Source organism: Tachyglossus aculeatus, chromosome 26, assembly GCF_015852505.1.
Source record: "Tachyglossus aculeatus isolate mTacAcu1 chromosome 26, mTacAcu1.pri, whole genome shotgun sequence".
Lineage (NCBI taxonomy): Eukaryota > Metazoa > Chordata > Mammalia > Monotremata > Tachyglossidae > Tachyglossus > Tachyglossus aculeatus.
Genome location: NC_052091.1, coordinates 6,608,108 through 6,620,260, shown reverse-complemented (window position 1 = coordinate 6,620,260; position 12,153 = coordinate 6,608,108). Strand labels below are relative to the sequence as shown.

Genomic DNA, 12,153 nt, shown 5'->3' with positions numbered 1-12,153 from the left:
GGTTGTAATTCCAGGGCTGCCACTTTGTCTGCCGATTGAACTTGGGCAACTTACTTCATATCTCTGTGCCTCAGTTACCTCATCTGTACATTGAGGATTTAAAGCTGTGAGCCCCATGTGGGACATGGATTGCGCTCAAACTGATGGTCTGCCCTTGGCAGGCAGTAAACTATAATAATAATGATGGCATTTATTAAGCGCTTACTATGTGCAAAGCACTGTTCTAAGCGCTGGGGAGGTTACAAGGTGATCAGGTTGTCCCACGGAGGACTCACAGCCTTAATCCCCATTTTACAGATGAGGTACCTGAGGCACAGAGAAGTTAAGTGGCTTACCCAAAGTCACACAGCTGACAATTAGCAGAGTCGGAATTTGAACCCATGACCCCTGACTCCAAAACCCGGGCTCTTTCCACTGAGCCACGCTGCTTCTATCCGGCTATCCCGCCCTCAACCAGCCTCCTGGAGCCCGGGGGCAGAGAAGACCAGCCAATCCCTGGGGCCAGAGGGGCACAGCATCCCTTACCCCTGCGAGGGGTACCAGCGAGGCTGGCCTAGCAGCCATCATGGGTGCCTTGGGGCATGCTTAGGTCCCCCAAAACGTCCCGAACAAACTGGAAGGTGGGCAAACGGAGGATCCCGTGTGATTCCGAAGTAGAGGTGAATCAATCAGTTGTATTTATTGAGTGCTTACTGAGTGCAGAGTTCTGTAATAACAATAATTGTGGTATTTGTTAAACACTTACTATGTGTCAGGCACTGTACTAAGCACTGGTGTGGATACAAGCAAATTGGGTTGGACACAATCCCTGTCCCATGAGGGTCTCACAGTTTGTAAGTCCCCATTTTGCCGATGATGGAACTGAGGCATGGAGAGGTGAAGTGACTTGCCTAAGGTCCCACAGCGAGTAGCGGAGCTGGGATTAGAACCCAGGTCCTTCTGATTCCCAGGCCCGTGCTCTATCCACTAGGTCACACTGCTCGACTAAGCCCTAAGCGCTTATCAGTAAATCAATTAGTGGTATTTATTGAATACTTACTATATCTTGAAGCGCTTGGGAGAGTACAGTCCAACAGAATTAGCAGACCCGTTTCCTGCCCACAATGAGCTTACAGTCTAGAATTGCTTAGCCACAACTGGCCCAGCCTGGGGCAAACCCCTTCCAATAGAGAAGAGTCCTATAATGACATCAGGCCACTACCCGCCCTCCTCCCCGCCATCTCCAGGGACGGGGCACCGACCCCTCCCTCCTGTGATCAAATGGGGTTAACCAGCCCACAGTGCTCGGCACACAGTAAGCGCTCAATAAATACGACTGAATGAATGGGAATTTCTTCCTCTTGTCTAACCTCAGTCTTGCATCCCACCTTTTTACTAGACTGAACAGGAGGAGGGAAGTGGGGCAAATTAAACCTCCCTGAGACCTCTCGGTGGTCGATACTGGGAATGAGACCGCATGGGAAAGATCCCCTGAGCCCGCAGCATCCCTGTTGCCAACCCCTAAGAAGCCAGGACTCTCCTATCCCAGTCATTCATTCAATTTATTGAGCGCTTACTGTGCGCAGAGCACTGTACTAAACGCTTGGAAAGCGCAATTCAGCAATAGAGACAGTCCCTGCCCACACTGTCTACAGTCTAGAAGACCAGCGTGGCTCAGTGGACAGAGCACGGGCTTTGGAGTCAAAGGTCATGGGTTCAAATCCCGGCTCCACCACATGTCTGCTGTGTGGCCTTGGGCAAGTCACTTAACTTCTCTGAGCCTCAGTTACCTCATCTGTAAAATGGGGATTAAGACTGTGAGCCCCACGTGGGACAACCTGATCACCTTGTATCCCCCCAGCGCTTAGAACAGGGCTTTGCACATAGTAAGCGCTTAACAAATGCCAAAAAAAAAGACCATCTCCCTCTAGGAGTGGTAATAATTGAATTTGTTGAGTGCCTCCTGAGTGCAGTGCAATGTACTAAGCACTTGTAGTAGAAGTGAGAGAAGTGAGAATGAGAAGCAGCGGGGCTCGGTGGAAAGAGTACGGGCTTTGGAGTCAGAGGTCATGGGTTCAAATCCTGGCTCCACCACTTGTCAGCTGGGTGACTTTGGGCAAGTCACTTCACTTCTCTGGGCCTCAGTTACCTCATCTGTAAAATGGGGATTAAGACTGTGCGCCCCACTGGGACAACCTGATCACCTTGTATTCCCCCCCAGCACTTAGAACAGTGCTTTGCACATAGTAAGTGCTTAATAAATGCCGTCATTATTATTATTATTAGTAGTAGTAGTAATGATAATATAATAATTGTGGTATTTATTAAACACTTACTATGTGCCAGGCACTGTACTAAGCACTGGGGTGGAAACAGGCAAATCAGGTTGGACACAGCCCCTGTCCCACACTGGCCTCACAGTCTTAATCCCCATTTTACAGATGAGGTAACTGAGGCACAGAGAAATGAAGTGACTTGCCCAAGTTCACACAGCAGGCAAGTGGCAGAGCCCGGATTCAAACTCATGACCTTCTGACTCCCAGGCATGTGCTCTATCCACTCGGCCATGCTGCCACAGCAGTAGTAGGGAGAGGATGCATAGTAGCGATATTTTTGAGCACCACTGCATGCAATGCATCGTATTAGCACTTGGGAAAGTACAACAGAAGAAAGCGATGCATTTCCTGCCCATAAGTAGCTTCCTCTAAAATGAGGAAGGCACTCACAGAAATAAGGGAATGTATCCACCAACTCTGGTCTATTGTCCTCTCCTAAGCCCTGGGTTCCCCTCTCAGGGTGGCACCTGGAGAGTTTCCAGTCCTCTACCAGTCTCAGCTACGGGAGGGAGAGTCAAGCAGAGGCATATCCATTCCATTTCTAGTTTGGGCAGTGGCTAGCGAGTGGAAGGCAATCTGCTACAAGTCAAAACTCACCTGTGCCGGCAGCAGCGGCGCGGAAGAGAGTCGAGGGCGGAGATTCAAGCTTACTGCGCAGAAGGAGGCGATGGTAAACCACTTCTGTATTTTAACCAAGAAAACTACGGATGCACAACCAGAACGATTGCGGGTGGAAGCGGGGCATTCCGGGAAAGATAATATAGTATTTGCTAAGCGCTTACTATGTGCCAAGTGCTGTTGCATCCGTGGCGTCGCCGTCGGCCGGACATGACTCGACAGCGTGACAAGACAAGCGGTGAGTACAGTGCTCTGCACAGAGTAAGCATTCAATATATATGATTGAGTGATATTGTTGATATGAGGGAATATTTATTCACTTAGTGATTTGTAAATGAAATGAAATGTTCCATCGAATATGCACGGGTAGACAAGTGCTGAGTGAGGATGGGCGTAAATACACCAACTTGTAAGTGCAAGAGGAGGCTGAAGGGTTGATTCGTGGTGTTGATGACATGTCTGGGAAGGCTTTCGGAGAAGGTGGGATTGTAGGAGGTCTGGGGGATTGGAGGGAGGACGGACTTTTAAGTTTGGGAGACAGGGTGAGAGTGGAGGGTAGCCAGAAGGTGGGTTTGAGAGGAATAAAGAGTGCGAGCAGGGGAGAGGAGAGGGGAGGAGAGCTGATAGATAATCAATCAATCAATCAATCAATCGTATTTATTGAGCGCTTACTGTGTGCAGAGCATTGTACTAAGCGCTTGGGAAGTACAAGCTGGCAACATATAGAGACAGTCCCTACCCAACAGTGGGCTCACAGTCTAGAAGACTGATAGATAAAAGAGGAACTGGTGGAAGGCTTTGAAGCCAAAGATAAGGAGTCTCTGCTCGAGGCTGAGGGAGATGAGCAACCATTGGAGGGTTGTGAGGAGAGGAGACATGAGCTAAGAACCACCATGGCCTAGTGGATAGAGCACGGGCCTGAAAGTCAGAAGGACCTGGGTTCTAATCCCGGCACTGCCGTTTGTCTGCTGTGTGACCTTAGGAAAGTCACGTCACTTCTCTGGGCCTCAGTTGCATCATCTGTGAAAAGGGGATTAAAACTGTGAGCCCCATGTGGGACAGGTACTGTATACAACCCGATTACCTTTTATCCACGCCAGAACTTAGTATATCTTCTAGATTGTGAGCCTATTTTTGGGTAGGGATTGTCTCTGTTTGTTGCCAAATTGTACTTTCCAAGCACTTAGTACAGTGCTCTGCACACAGTAAGTGCTCAATAAATACGATTGAATGAATAGTGCCTGGCACATAGTAAGCACTTAACAAATACCATTATTATTATTATTATTATTGTAGTAAGTGCTTAATAAATACCACAATCAATCAATCAACTGTATTTATTGAGCGCTTACTGTGTGCAGAGCACTGTACTAAGTGCTTGGGAAATACAAGTTGGCAACATATAGAGACAGTCCCTACCCAACAGTGGGCTCACAGTCTAAATTATTATTATTATTATTATTCCTATTATTATTATTATTATTTTAGGAAGATGATCCCAGGCAATAGACTGGTGGAATATGAACTGAAGGAGGGAGAGGTCTGGAGTCAGGGAGACCAGCGAGGAGGCCGATCCAATAGTACAGTCTACGTGCTTTGTTTTGTTGCCTGTCTCCCCCTTCTAGACTGTGAGCCCGTTGTTGGGTAGGGACCGTCTCTATACGTTGCCGACTTGTACTTCCCAAGCGCACAGTCCAGTGCTCTGCACACAGTAAGCGCTCAATAAATACGATTGAATGAATGCATGAATTGACAAGCTCTTAAGCCAAGGTGGTGGCTTATTTGCGAGAAGAAGAAGGAGCCATGAAATGTTTCTGAGGAAAATTCAGCAGGTTCTAGCAGTAGTTTGGTTGTGAAAGCAGAGTGTCAGTGAAGAGTCGAAGATATTCCAAGTTTTCTGGGTTTAGGGAAAAGGGCTCTCTATCACCTCGCCCCCTCCTACCTCACCTCCCTTCTCTCCTTCTGCAGCCCAGCCCGCACCCTCCACTCCTCTGCCGCTAACCTCCTCACTGTACCTCGTTCTCGCCTGTCCCGCCGTCGACCCCCAGCCCACGTCCTCCCCCTGGCCTGGAATGCCCTCCCTCCACCAAGCTCGCTCTCTTCCTCCCTTCAAAGCCCTACTGAGAGCTCACCTCCTCCAGGAGGCCTTCCCAGACTGAGCCCTCTTTTTCCTCTCCTCTTCCCCACTCCCCCGCCCTACCTCCTTCCCCTCCCCACAGCACCTGTATGTATGTTTGTACAGATTTATTACTCTATTTATTTTACTTGTACATATTCACTATTCTATTTATTTTGTTAATGATTTGCATCTAGCTTTATTTCTATTTATTCTGATGACTTGACACCCATCCACATGTTTTGTTTTTGTTGCCTGTCTCCCCCTTCTAGACTGTGAGCCCGCTGTTGGGTAGGGACCGTCTCTATATGTTGCCAACTTGGACTTCCCAAGCGCTTAGTACAGTGCTCTGCACACAGTAAGCACTCAATAAATACGACTGAATGAATGAATGAATGAATGGAGATGGGGAGGTTAAGGAGGGACACTGAAAGTTAAGGGATGATGTAAAGTTTGAGGTAACAGTGGGCTGTCCGAGGGGCGATGTCCTGGAGGCAAGAGGAGAAGGAGGATTGGACAGCTGGGAAGAAGTGAGAGCTGGAGGGGTGGAGTGGTGGTTAATCACCCCCATAGATGTTGGAACTGAAGCACGGGAATGGATGAGCTCCTGGAGAAAGAGAAAGAGAGAAGAGAAGCAGCATGGTCTAGTGGAAATAGGATGGGCGTAGGAGTCAGTGCTCTGCACACAGTAAGCGCTCAATAAATACGACTGAATGAATTTGGTGAAAATTGAGTCTGCTGAGAGCTGGTCTCTCCTGCTGATCTTTCCCACCCTTCCCCTCTGCCCCACCCCCAACTCTTCTCTGCTCCGTCCCAGCCCCTTTTGTCCCCCCCTGACCCCACAGTGGTAGCCACAGTAGTAGTAGCCACAATAGCAGCAGTAATAGTACTTACTGAACAACCACTGACTGCAGTGCTCTGTTACAAATTTTTCATCCCAAGAATCAAAAATCGTAATACTTTTTTTTACATCATCATCATCAATCGTATTTATTGAGCGCTTACTGTGTGCAGAGCACTGTACTAAGCGCTTGGGAAGTACAAGTTGGCAACATATAGAGACAGTCCCTACCCAATAGTGGGCTCACAGTCTAAAAGACTTATTTACAAGAGTATTTACGTGAAATACTCTGCAGATATTTTGGGTAAATCATAGGAATTCAAATAAGCACCTGGATGGACTATGAGCTCTTTCATATTGTACTCTCCCTGGGGCTTAGTACAGTGCTCTGCACACAGTAAGCACTCAATAAATAGGGTTAATTGATTGGTTTTTAGGTTAGTACTTCCAGCAAAATCGAGGCTAGATAGTCGGTAGCATCAAAAGCAGGTAAGAGGGTGAGAGAATCTCCCCTGCTCCTCTCCAGTCACCCCTCCTCCTCTGCCCTCTCTGGGTCTCCCCACAAGCGCTCAATAAATACGATTGAAAGAATGAATCAGACTGTGAGCCCCATGTGGGACAACCTGATTACCTTGTATCTACCCTAGCGCTTAGAACAGTGCTTGGTACATAGTAAGCGCTTAACAAATGCCATCATCATCATCATCACCTGGGTTCTAATCCCAGCTCTGCCACATGTCTGTTGTCTGATCGTGGGAAAGTCACTCGACTTCTCTGTGCCTCAGTTCTGTCATCTGTAAATCAATCAATCAATCAATCAATCAATCGTATTTATTGAGCGCTTACTATGTGCAGAGCACTGTACTAAGCGCTTGGGAAGTACAAATTGGCATCACATAGAGACAGTCCCTACCCAACAGTGGGCTCACAGTCTAAAAGGGGGAGACAGAGAACAGAACCAAACATACCAACAAAATAAAATAAGTAGGATAGAAATGTACAAGTAAAATAAATAAATAAATAAATAAATAAATAGAGTAATAAATATGTACAACCATATATACATATATACAGGTGCTGTGGGGAAGGGAAGGAGGTAAGACGGGGGGGATGGAGAGGGGGGACGAGGGGAGAGGAAAGAAGGGGCTCAGTCTGGGAAGGCCTCCTGGAGGAGGTGAGCTCTCAGCAGGGCCTTGAAGGGAGGAAGAGAGCTAGCTTGGCGGATGGGCAGAGGGAGGGCATTCCAGGCCCTGGGGATGACGTGGGCCGGGGGTCGATGGCGGGACAGGCGAGAGCGAGGTACAGTGAGGAGATTAGTGGTGGAGGAGCGGAGGGTGCGGGCTGGGCAGTAGAAGGAGAGAAGGGAGGTGAGGTAGGAGGGGGCGAGGTGATGGACAGCCTTGAAGCCCAGGGTGAGGAGTTTCTGCTTGATGCGCAGATTGATCGGTAGCCATTGGAGGTTTTTGAGGAGGGGAGTAATATGTAAAATGGAGATTAAAGCTTATTATCTCCTAGTTAGACTGTGAGCCCCAGGTGGGACAGGGACTGTGTCCAAACTGATCACCTTGTATCTTCCCCAGTGCTTAGAACAGTGTTTGACACATCATAAGCACTTAACAAGTACCATCATTATTATTATTAGTGTGGAGGGGGGGAACTGTACTGCTCCTTTTGGGCAGGGAAGGTGTCTACCAACTCTGCTGTACTGTAATTCAGTTCAATCGTATTTATTGAGTGCTTATTGTAGGCAAAGCACTGTACTAAGCGCTTGGGAGAGTACAATATAACCATAAACAGACACATTCCCTGCCCACAACGACCTACAGTCTCTCGCCAAAACTTAATACAGTGCTCTGCACACAGTAAGCACTAATACGACTGACTGCTTGATTGATTGACTGCTTGATTGATTGATTGACTGATTGATTGACTGATTGATTGAAGAGCAAGGGAACCAGCGTTGGAAGAGGAATGAAACAGAGAAGTAGCAGTTGGAGAGGTTAGGAGGAGAATCAGGAGAATACAACCAAGATCTGATAGCATTCAAAGGAGAAGTTATGTGAAATTGACGGCTGAGCAGACCACAACTTCCCCCCCTCGCTAGGGTTTCTTGGAAGCATCAGCCTGAGAGGGCTGATTTGGAGAAGGGGTTGGGCTGTTCTGCCATGTTGGAGCCCAGGGAAGAAGACAGAAAGTTCCAGATTTTGAATTCCCTTCTGTCCCCATCCCTTCCCTCTCTTGCCCCTGAGGACCTCGTCACCTACTGAACTGGAAATATATCCTCCAGGTCCCCGATAATCTTCTCCTTGCCAAATGAGAAGCAGCACGGCCTGAGTCAGAGGACCCGGGTTTTAATCCCCACGCTGCCACTTGTCTGCTGGGTGAACTTGGCCAAGTCACTTTACTTCTCTATGCCTCAGTTTCCTTATATGTAAAATGGGGATTAAGAACGTGAGCCCCATTTGGGACAGGGACTGTGTCCAACCCGATTATCTTGTTTCTACCCCAGTTCCTGGAACATAGCGAGTACTTACCAAATACCACAATTATTATTATATTATATATTATTATATTTGCTATATATTTTATAGTTATATTTGTTATATATTATATAATAAATATTATATTAACATTTAGTATAGTATTTATTATTATTATTATAATCTAATGGACTCTATTCCCTATTAAACTTCCTTGATCGCTCACCACCTTTGACACTGTCGCCCACTCCCATCTCCTGAAAACACTCTCCAACCTCGGTTCCGCCAGCACAAGTTCTCACCATTTTTGAAAATGGAATTTGTTAAGCACTTTCTATGTGCCAGAAACTACTAAACGCTGAAGTTTAGTAGTAGATACCAGCTACTACTGAAGTAGTAGCTTCAGTATCTACTGAACTGTACTGAACTGTACTGAACTGTACTGAACTGTACTGAAGTAGATACCAGCTATTCAGGGTGGACACAGCTCCTGTCCCACATGGAACTCACAGTCTGAATCCCCGTTTTACAGATGAGGGAACTGAGGCCCAGAGAAGTGAAGTGACTTGCCCAAAGCCACACAGCTAAGTGGCAGAGCCAGGATTAGAACCCACAACCTCTGAGTCCCAAGCCCGGGCTGTTGCCACTGAGCCATGCTGCTTCTTCGCGTGGGCAGGGAAGGTGTCTACTGTTGTGTTGTCCTCTCCCAAGCGCTTAGTACAGTGCTCTGCACCCAGTGAGCACTCGATAAATCGAATGAAGCAACTGTATGCTCCTTGAGGATAGTCTCCTCAACTGCCCACCAGCAAGAGCTTAGCGTGGTGTTACGCACAAGGTGTGAACACCAGTTTGGACCCCGACGGTGGGACGGTGGGGCACAGCACTGAGTCTGGCCGCCGCCACCCCCGCCCCAAAGGGGAAGACCATGTCGTGGGCCCTTGGGTTACGACATTATCCACTTCCCCATCAGGCAGTTCTCCCTGGGTGAGTCCTTCCCAGCCCCCTCTGCCTCCTGTCCCCTCCGCTGCCCCGCCACTCCAACCTGCCCTGGGTGAGTCGCCCCCTCCGATGGTATTTGGTAAGCGCTTCCTCCGGGCCAGGCACTGTACTAAGCGCCGGGGTGGGTACAAGGGAATCGAGTTGGTCACAGACCCTGTCCGTCGTGGGGCTCGCGGTCTCAAGCCCCATTTTGCAGATGAGGCGACTGAGGCCCAGAGAAGTGAAGCGAGTCGCCCGCTTTGATGGCATTTGGTAAGCGCTACCTCTGTGCCAGGCACTGTACTAAGCGCCGGGGTGGGTACAAGGGAATCGAGTTGGTCACAGACCCTGTCCGTCGTGGGGCTCGCGGTCTCAAGCCCCATTTTGCAGATGAGGCGACTGAGGCCCAGAGAAGTGAAGCGAGTCGCCCGCTTTGATGGCATTTGGTAAGCGCTACCTCTGTGCCAGGCACTGTACTAAGCGCCGGGGTGGGTACAGGCGAATCGAGTTGGACACAGTCCCTGTCTGTCGTGGGGCTCGTGGTCTCAAGCCCAATTTTGCAGATGAGGCGACTGAGGCCCAGAGAAGTGAAGCGAGTCGCCCGCTTTGATGGCATTTGGTAAGCGCTTCCTCTGTGCCAGGCACTGTACTAAGCGCCAGGGTGGGTACAGGCGAATCGGGTTGGACACAGTCCCTGTCCGTCGTGGGGCTCGCAGTCTCAAGCCCCATTTTGCAGATGAGGCGACTGAGGCCCAGAGAAGTGAAGCGAGTCGCCCGCTTTGATGGCATTTGGTAAGCGCTACCTCTGTGCCAGGCACTGTACTAAGCGCCAGGGTGGGTACAGGCGAATCGGGTTGGACACAGTCCCTGTCCGTCGTGGGGCTCGCGGTCTCAAGCCCCATTTTGCAGATGAGGCGACTGAGGCCCAGAGAAGTGAAGCGAGTCGCCCGCTTTGATGGCATTTGGTAAGCGCTTCCTCTGTGCCAGGCACTGTACTAAGCGCCGGGGTGGGTACAGGCGAATCGGGTTGGACACAGTCCCTGTCCGTCGTGGGGCTCGCGGTCTCAAGCCCCATTTTGCAGATGAGGCGACTGAGGCCCAGAGAAGTGAAGCGAGTCGCCCGCTTTGATGGCATTTGGTAAGCGCTTCCTCTGTGCCAGGCACTGTACTAAGCGCCAGGGTGGGTACAGGCGAATCGGGTTGGACACAGTCCCTGTCCGTCGTGGGGCTCGCGGTCTCAAGCCCCATTTTGCAGATGAGGCGACTGAGGCCCAGAGAAGTGAAGCGAGTCGCCCGCTTTGATGGCATTTGGTAAGCGCTTCCTCTGTGCCAGGCACTGTACTAAGCGCCAGGGTGGGTACAGGCGAATCGGGTTGGACACAGTCCCTGTCCGTCGTGGGGCTCGCAGTCTCAAGCCCCATTTTGCAGATGAGGCGACTGAGGCCCAGAGAAGTGAAGCGAGTCGCCCGCTTTGATGGCATTTGGTAAGCGCTACCTCTGTGCCAGGCACTGTACTAAGCGCCGGGGTGGGTACAGGCAAATCGAGTTGGACACAGTCCCTGTCTGTCGTGGGGCTCGTGGTCTCAAGCCCAATTTTGCAGATGAGGCGACTGAGGCCCAGAGAAGTGAAGCGAGTCGCCTGCTTTGATGGCATTTGGTAAACGCTTCCTCTGTGCCAGGCACTGTACTAAGCGCCGGGGTGGGTACAGGCGAATCGAGTTGGACACAGTCCCTGTCCGTCGTGGGGCTCGCGGTCTCAAGCCCAATTTTGCAGATGAGGCGACTGAGGCCCAGAGAAGTGAAGTGAGTCGCCCGCTTTGATGGCATTTGGTAAGCGCTACCTCTGTGCCAGGCACTGTACTAAGCGCCGGGGTGGGTACAGGCGAATCGAGTTGCACCCAGGCCCTGTCCCTCTTTGGGTTCGCGGTCTCAAGCCCCATTTTGCAGATGAGGCGGCTGAGGCCCAGAGGAGTGAAGTGAGTCGCCTGCTCCGATGGTATTTGGTAAGCGCTTCCTCTGTGCCAGGCACTGTACTAAGCGCCGGGGTTGGTACAAGCGAAACGAGTTGGACACAGTCCCTGTCTGTCGAGGGGCTCGCGGTCTCAAGCCCCATTTTACAGATGAGGCAACTGAGGCCCAGAGAAGTGAAGTGAGTCACCCGCTTCAATGGCATTTGGTAAGCGCTTCCTCTGTGCCAGGTACTGTACTAAGCGCCAGGGTGGGTACAGGTGAATCGAGTTGGACACAGTCCCTGTCCGTCGTGGGGCTCGCGGTGTCAAGCCCCATTTTGCAAAAGAGGCAACCGAGGCCCAGAGAGGTAAGCCCTTAGTTCAGTGCTCTGCACACCGTAAGCGCTCAATAAATACGATTGAATGATTGATTGAAGTGAGTCACCCTCTCGGTCCCCGAGGCCCCGGGCATCCGGACAACTGGGTGGGGGAAGGGGAAGGGACCCAGGCATCCGGGGATGGGGCAAACGGGGCAGGAATGGGGAAGGGGCCCGGGCATCCGGGGGTGGGGCCAAAGGGGCAGAAATGGGGAAGGGGCCCAAGGCCGGGGGTTGGGGTGAACCGGTGAGGGCGAGGACCGAGGCGGAGGGCTTCGGGGGAGCGGGCTGGGGGCTCCCGAGGGGCGGGATCATCATCATCATCATCAATCGTATTTATTGAGCGCTTACTATGTGCAGAACACTGTACTAAGCGCTTGGGAAGTACAAATTGGCAACATATAGAGACAGTCCCTACCCAACAGTGGGCTCACAGTCTAAAAGGGGGAGACGGAGAACAAAAGCAAACATACTAACAA

The 12,153-nt window shown here is 50.4% G+C and overlaps 1 non-coding gene across 1 annotated transcript; it reads left to right on the top strand.

Annotated features, from left to right (window-relative positions):
• Window positions 1-2,764: 2,764 nt before the first annotated feature.
• LOC119946289 lies at window positions 2,765-2,902 on the top strand. Its single transcript, XR_005456395.1, has one exon. It is a non-coding gene; the product is annotated as a small nucleolar RNA SNORA7 (small nucleolar RNA).
• The last annotated feature ends 9,251 nt before the right edge of the window (window positions 2,903-12,153 follow it).